The sequence below is a fragment of the Pangasianodon hypophthalmus genome, chromosome 8 (assembly GCF_027358585.1).
Source record: "Pangasianodon hypophthalmus isolate fPanHyp1 chromosome 8, fPanHyp1.pri, whole genome shotgun sequence".
In the NCBI taxonomy this organism is placed as follows: domain Eukaryota; kingdom Metazoa; phylum Chordata; class Actinopteri; order Siluriformes; family Pangasiidae; genus Pangasianodon; species Pangasianodon hypophthalmus.
Window position 1 is genome coordinate 22,742,603 of NC_069717.1, and position 7,001 is coordinate 22,749,603.

Below are 7,001 nucleotides of genomic sequence, written 5' to 3' on the forward strand. Positions count from 1 at the left end.
CCATCTATCAGCAACAATACAATTTGCTCACTGCTGATAAGTCGTTATTACTCAGACTGCATGCTGTAATATACGCTTAAGTAGTTGGAAAGCCAGTACAGTGGAATTGATTGCCATGTATCATATGAAGGAGCTGGCCATGGCTGCCTCTCAGCCTTATTACAGGTGGCTTTGTTCAGGGGGAAAGCCTTCAGGTGCTGTGTGTTTGGAATGAAACAAAAAAGATATGAAAGTTACTTAATCAGTCATAGGGTTTGCAAAATTTGAAATGAAAGTTAAGTCCTGAGGAAATTATACTTTTGTGGGGTCACTGAGCATCGCCTTTACATATAATTTAACTCCATGATGTATTTCCAGGATCATCAAACGGTGACCCACAAGCATTTTCTTTCACACCAAACCCTCCATCAAACCATTCTCCACACTGGCTGTCAGCGCAAACCTGTCTCTCGCTCCCAACAAGACGTTTCTGCCTCCAGAACTGCCACTCATTGGATGTTTTTTTGTTTTTTTGCACCATTCTGTGTAATTCCTAAAGACTGTTGTGCGTGAAAAACCCCAGAGACCAGCAGTTTCTGAAATTCTTAAATTCAGCTCATCTGGGACCAACAACCATGCTAAAGTCATTGAGATCACATTTTTTTTCCTCCACATTCTGCTGCGTGATGTGGAAATTACCTGAAGCTCTTGACCTGTAGCTGCATGACTGTAATGCAATGTGCTGCTGCCACATGATTGGCTGTTTGAATAATCGCATGAATGAGCAGGTGCATAGGTGTTCTTAATAAAGTGTGAAGACAGAGATGTACTTTGATTGTGTTACATTTGCTTTGCTTTTCTGCCACATTTTTTTTTCTCTTGCTGAATATCATGGGGTTCTTTTTTTATCCGGATTTTATCCCAGCTCAAATTGAGTTCATGGCCCTTGATTTATTCTGTACTATAATATAAAGGTTAATTTAAATTGGCTAATACAGGCCAAATGCACACCAAGAAGCTAATAAAATGGGAAGATTGAATTTGAGCAGTGGAATTATAGATGCTAAAAAAACCATTAAATCTCCCTGACAGGCATTAACTGATTATATGATAATTAGAAAAGGGTGGCTAAAACATGAACACACAGGACTCTCCAAAATAATAAAATAGACCTATTCCAGAAATATTGCATCAACAGCTGCACAGTGAGGATCTCTGCTTTTGTCCGACATGACCTCCGGGTGAGGAGCAGTGCCGAACAGATGAGATGAGGGACTTGCTCAAGAACCCAACATGGGCGCTCTGGCAGTCCTGGGATTTGAACTCAAACACCTAGTTACAAGCACAGAATCTTAAACAGAGCCATTGCTGAGCGATTTTGCAAGTGGGTTGTAGTTTGGCTGACAAAACTTTAATTAGTCATTTATTCTAACTTCTTTGGCTTCCCACATCTGGCACACATGTTGGGAAATGTGTTAATTAGCAGATGAGTTGGAGTGATAGAGGTGATGGAGGTGATGGAGGTGATAGAGGTGGTTCCCTAGACAACTTCCATCATTGCAATTTGATTTGTTTTGCCCACATGGTATAAAGTGAAGCTTCTAAACCATTTGCTTCAACTAGACATGCTGTGAGAATATATCAGAGTATCACAGTATCACAGTATGGATGTAAACGAATATGAATATTATATGTAATAAACAGATAATGTGTTCTAAACTCATACAAATGTAGATAGAAATAGGAGGCTTGCTGGAAAGGTTCACAGGACATCTGGTTGAGACTAGAGGTGTGCATCTGGACTGGGATCCCACGGATCTCATTAAAACGTCTTGTTAGCACGAGATTTTTTTTATGAGGGCACAAGCGAGCAACCAGAAATGAAGCTCACAGGACAAAGAAACACCATGATTATTAACATGAACTTGCAGCATTCATTTACACCTTTCATTCATTCATCCTTAGTAACCGCCTGGTCAGGGTTGCGGTGGTTTAAATTAGGGTACTAGTTTGTTTATATTTTGGGAGCTAAATTCTTCAGTAAATATCGCAGACAGGTGGAAATGACAAAAATAACTGCATGAGCGGGATTTAAAAAATGGTCCAGAGCACATCACTAGTGTTCAACTATGAACTCGAGTGATGTAGCTGAGGTTGAGGAATTGTCACGGTCAGAATTCACAGACCATGCTGACACTGTTGGCATTTCTACCTCTGGGCCACGCCTACATCAGGTTTAAATGTGAACGCAGATACAAATACGGATATTTGGAGCACTAACCAGATACAGATGCAGATAGTGCCACTGTAATAGCCCCTTATATCGCAATACTTGCTGAAACGTTTTATTCTGGTTTGGGTTATTACCACAATAATGCATTTTTTACATTTTTAAAACTGACCTGAATAACAACTTTTTCCAGAATTTACATATCCCTCAGGGGAAGCAGATGTGTTGTCTACCGTGTTAGTCTGGTGAAGAGAATCAGTGAAATGGATAGATGCTGCTTTCATATTTGTCAAAAATAAGGAATTTTAAACACAGCTGCTTTCAGAATGGTACAGTTATTCTGGCACACTAACACTGCCCAATAATGCTGCCTACTGAGGTAGCTTCCTAGTAAAGGGAATGGAGGCACAGTGAGTCCAGAATCATTCATTCTAATGAAATATTGTAGACATATATTATAGAAATGTATTATCAGTATATTCTTAGTCTCAACAGTTATGGAACATGTTGACAGAAGTTTGCACACTGCAAAAAATGATATCAAGTGAAGATATCTTGAATAAAGGAAAATCTATCTAATATATTTCTCATAATGAGACATTTAAATAGCAAATATAAGAACATTAAATCTATTTGTAGACATATTTACAAATTTCAAGCTTATAATCTAGTTCTATTGGCAGATAATTTTGTTTCTTTCTGGAAATTAATGCTTGAAAGAAGCATTTATGGGTAAAATGATCTAGAAATAGATGATTAGATGTTATATTTTTTGGTTAATATTATTAATTTTTTATTATATCAATAATAAAAATCTAATAAAGAGAAATATTTGCTTATATTCAAGTTATTTCTGATTTCTAAGATGCCATTTTTTGCAGTGTACATAAAGAGAAAAGTACAGTACACCTAATTAAGCTGACTGTTACATCTGCCAACATTTTACATCCTAGAAGAGGTCTAAAGGCTAAAAATAAATAAAGCCATAATTAGAGACAGGCGTTGGCTGGTAATAAGCTTTTTTTCTCCTCCTCCATAGGGTGAAAATGTGTCATAATATTTTTAAGGCCAAAAATTAAACTGCAACCTCAAACTGTCAGAGATGTCAGGATAATTAGCCAAAGCACCTGCTCTGAAGGAGGAGGAGTGTATGTTATCTTGAGAGAGGTAATTGCACATACACACTACAGTAATTGGACAGTAATAATATTTGTTTTTGCTCTGCGCTTCAGCTCATTGGACAATAGTGTCCAGTTAACAATAATGAATGATGGAGCATCACAAAGGAATTTACCCAGCATTCCGGTTGAATTATGGAGGGATATCCATAAAAAATGGCTATTATTCCTATGGTTTTCTCATTGTAGATATAAACACCACACATAATCACCACAATTAGCTCATATCATTATTATTATTGTTGTTACATTTCACATCCAATATGCCAGCACACACAAACAGGCTGCACTGTATTCCACATTGACACTACTATACTTTATTCAGCTTAGGAAATCATTCCACCATCCACCAGAGAGGACAAACCCATCTTAAATGTCCACAGCTCAGACTATGCCAATGGTCTCATGAAACATTTAGAGTTACTTGGGTTTGCACAGGAATGAACATCAGCCTTCGGAAAAAGAAGAAAGCTACACGGAGCTCCGGCTTTGCTCGCCGTTTGTTTTTTTATGGCTACTTAAACTGAAGAAATATCTCCTGAAAGAGGTCATTTAGCAGTTTGCACAGAGTCTACGAGAACCCCCAACTGCACACTTAATTTGTTTTGCACTATTCCGAGCGAGAGAAACGGAGGGATGAGAGAGCCCTTTACTTTAATGTAGCTTCACAATGAGGAGCTTATGCTGCTTTAATTGCTTGGCTTTCAGACACTCTGTATCCTTTTTAATTATCATCAGGCTTATAGATATAGGCTATACACATCAGCCATGTGAAAAAGAAAGCTTAGAAACGAATAAAAGCACAAGCAAGATGTTTGTCAAGATATTTCTGGTTGACTGGTGTTTAGTTTTAGTGATTTGCAAATCTTTCGAATGATCATGTCTAAGGGCCCATTTTCCAAGCAATGATTAAGGCTTGTTTTTTTTGTAAATTAATTGCTTAGAGAAAATCCTTTTAAGTCCAGGTCTTGTTGTGAATTATGAATGAAAATCTAGGGCACTGTGCACATTTATGATCCGAGGGTTTCATGGCAAAAACCATTGCCAGTAGTATATGCAAACACATCGGCCATGATTAGTACAATCCATACATATCGATTATTTTTCCTCTGTTTTACATTCGCCAATCAGCACTGCACAATTTTCATACACACTCAGACAAAATGACATGAATGATCTCCGTGCATAATGAAAATGATAGTAAAAACTATTACAACACAGCCATATCTGAACGGAGTCCAAAAGCAGGCCAGATGGTGGACGTGATGATGCAGTTCAGTGGCCCGTTGTTAGATGACTCCAGATAACTGAGAACATCTGGACACCACGGCTAACTGTGAAAGCCTCCTGGCAATAGTAACACGTTTAAGCAAAACATTTGTAGAAAGCAGCTCTTTGTAACTCTGCCACTGAAAAACTTGTGACAATATGATGCTGACAGACAGTCATGTAAAGCCACGTTATTCTGCTCAGACTTGTGGAAATGAGAGGTTTTTGTATTTCAGATTCCTTCATTGTAGGATTTGGTCGTTCTGGTGTATCTTTACACACCTGTTTGAGAGCTACAGCTATTCTTTGTGTACTGTAGGAGCTCTGAAACACCATAAATATTGGAAAGAGCTTCCCGTGGTGAAGAAACACTCTTACTTTTATCCTGGCAGTTTTCTCACATCCAAGTATAAAGCCTAAAGCAAAGATTCTTCCTCCCTTTTTCAGGTGCCAGCCATGTTCTCGTACAGAAAGACACAATGAGAAAACCAAAACTGTAATGTGCATGAGGTCCGAAATTATTAGAGCAGACTATTAAACTACACTTTGAGTCATGATAAGCTGTCTATTTGAATACAGTGCTATTCTAAAGCACTGTGATGTGCAGATTTATTTTGCATTTTCATATGGCAATGCATGTTCCAATTTGTCCAGTTCTGTGTACTCTCTATAATTCATTATAATTCTCTATACTTTAGGTCAGTGCTTCTCAAATTGGGGTCTGTGAAGCATAGCCAGGATGGCCCTGATTTCTTTTTAATTGCTACACTAGTGCAAATTACAACCCAACGTTATCCAAGCTATCATATTTATCATTGAGCTCTTATAGTCATTAGCCTTTTTTGACTGGATGCTTGAATTGAATGGGTTTTTTATACAAACTTCAATAACTAAACAACAAGTCGGCCTATCGATAATGCTTACTGGAATCACGTTTAACCAGTGAGACTAATATTTGGATAGTTAATAGATAATAAAAAACTGTTCTGAGGGGGTCATGAATTAAAGTTAATGTTAATGAATGCAGAAAATAGTTTGAGAACCCCTGCGTTAGGCCACTAATGTACGCAAAATTGTTAATTTTATTTTAAATAGGGAATTTTATACAGATATATATATTCTGTATATATATAAATTTTATATATAAAATTCCCTATTTACAATTAACAGTTTTGTTATATTATATATTACATACATATATATATATATAATATGTTATATATATATATATGTATGTATGTACAATTTTGTGTACATTTTTTATATATACAGTATGTACTGATTATAGTATACAGGTATACACTCACCAGCCACCTGTACACCTGCTCATTCATTTTTATTTATTATCCAATTAGCTAATCATGTGGCAGCAGCACAATGCATAAAATCATGCAGGTACAGGTCAAGAGCTTCGGTTAATGTCCACGTAAACATTAAAATGTGGAAAAATGTGATCTCGTTGACTTGGACTGTGGCATGGGCATTGAGCAGATGAGCTGATTTGAGTATTTCCTAGAATTTTCACACACAACAGTCTCTAGAGTTTACATCGAATTTTGCAAAACACATCCAGTTCTGCAGTGAAATAAGCCTTGTTAATGAGAAAGGTCAGAGGAGAATGGCTAGACTGTTTAGAGCTGACAGAAAAGCTACAGTAACTCAAATAACCACTATTTATAAGCATGGTGAGCAGAAAAGCATCTCAAAATGCACATGAAATCTTGAAGTGGTTGGGCTACAACAGCAGAAGACCACATCGGGTTCCACTCCTGGCAGCCAAGAACAGGAATCTGAGGCTACAGTGGGCACAGACTCACCCAAACTGGACAGCTGAAGATCGGAAAAAAGGCCAGGCAATGTTTTTCCAATCTTCAGGTGATGTGTGTCTGTATATAGAGCATTACTGCAGAAAAAAGAAAAGAAAGCCTCTGTTTTTGTGTCCATGAGGAGCTATCCACACACGCTGGTGCTGAAGTCTATGAGTCCTAGCTAAAGTGCTTTTTGCATTCCAAAACAATTTCTTTAGCTTTTTTTTTTTCATAAATAGTGGAATGAAAAAGTGACATATTCCTTTTGCATCCACCTTTTGCAGTTTTTTCCACCCATAACTGATCACACCGAGAGTTTCTGCTTCCTGCACATCCATAATGACTATACAATTCTCACTAACCGTTTTGTGATGAAAGACAATAAAGCACTATGAGAAAAAAATTATTACTTGGCATTGGAGCTTCCTGCTCAGAGCCAAATGTCAAAAAAAAAAACTTTATTGAATCAGCTTCAGTAATGGCAGTACTGCCTTCTTATCAGCTTTCCTTGGCTGTAAATATGATAGCATCAATCTT

General features: G+C 37.3%; 1 protein-coding gene across 4 annotated transcripts in view; it reads right to left on the reverse strand.

The window, feature by feature from the left end:
- The window catches only part of plch2a (phospholipase C, eta 2a), a 127,827-nt gene that overhangs the window by 96,669 nt on the left and 24,157 nt on the right, over positions 1-7,001 (reverse strand). The gene's annotated exons all lie outside the window — the stretch shown is intronic.